This window comes from Mus caroli, chromosome X (genome assembly GCF_900094665.2).
Source record: "Mus caroli chromosome X, CAROLI_EIJ_v1.1, whole genome shotgun sequence".
NCBI classification, from domain to species: domain Eukaryota; kingdom Metazoa; phylum Chordata; class Mammalia; order Rodentia; family Muridae; genus Mus; species Mus caroli.
The window spans coordinates 97564862-97566241 of NC_034589.1; positions in this window are offsets into that span (position 1 = coordinate 97564862).

A 1380-nucleotide genomic window follows, 5' to 3' on the forward strand; every position below is an offset into this window, starting at 1 on the left:
TCCCTTAAACAAGTTTGTTTGACCCAACTACACAGATGTGTTTGATCTCATGTAGGTAGCAGGTATTTGGGCAAGAAGTATGTCAGGATGTATGCTTGCCCCTGATTGGGTGTAGGTGGGAAAGATGGTGGCCTTGTGGGATTGTCTTTTTAAGCCTTTGCAAGATGTAACTCCTGGCCACTTTCTGGGAACCCAGGAATTGATCTGGCCAGAGTCCATCCTCCAGGCTGGTATTTAATTAAAGTTAAGCTTCAAATCCTGACTGGTATTTAATTAAAGCTTTCTTCAAATTTGGCTCAAATATTGTGGTGGTTAATGTGGTGGTAGTTAATGCAGTGGTTAATCTTCCTTTAATCCCAGGTGGTAGGGGCAGGTCAATCTCTCTTAGTTGGAAGTCCCTGTGGTCTACAGAGCAAGTTCTAGGACAGCCAAGGCTACACACAGAAACCCTGTACTGAAAAAGCAAAAACCAAAACAAACACTAATAAAACACAATCCAATTTATTTAGATAAATTATGTGTGGATCACAAGAAATATAGATAATTTTGGAGAATTCAAGATAAATATCACTAATTTCATGTTCATACTTTTGTAAAAAGTAATTAATGTTGCTTTTATTATTCCACAAAAATGTGATCTTGAGGGGTTTGCCTTTTTTCATATAAAGCAACTAAAATATTTACTTTAAAGGTCCTTTTATTAATTCTCACTAAACTCTGGTGCTCCTCAAAGGTCAGATTCTGAGCCAATAAACTTAGCTGTATTAAATATATACTCTAGGCTAAGTTTAGTGATGTGTACCTTTAACTTTAGCACTCAGGAGGCAAATCCAGACAGATTTCTATACGTTGGATGCTAGTCTAATATACATATATGTATACTTCCAGGCCAGTCAGGGCTCCAAAGTAAGATCATATCTCCAGTGTGTGTGTGTGTATATAGTCTTTACTTACTCCTTAATATATCTGTTTTCTCGTGTTCCCATTTGTATGCAACAAACAATCACAGTTACTTTTTTTGTTTGTTTGTTTTTTGTTTATTCAAGACAGGGTTTCTCTGTGTGGTCCTGGTTGTCTTGTAACTTTCTCTGAAGACATGTCTGGTCTTGAACTCACAGAGATCCACCTGCCTCTGCCTCTGCTTCCGGAATGCTGGGGTTAAAAGCATGTGCCACCACTGCTTGGCTATGGTTTCAATCTTTCTAAACAATAAGCTCTTCAAAGATTGAATAATGTCTTTCTTTTTTTGTTTTTTTTTTTCGAGACAGGGTTTCTCTGTGCAGCCCTGGATGTCCTGGAACTCACTCTGTAGACCAGGCTGGCCTCGAACTCAGAAATCCACCTGCCTCTGCCTCCCGAGTGCTGGGATTAAAGACGTGC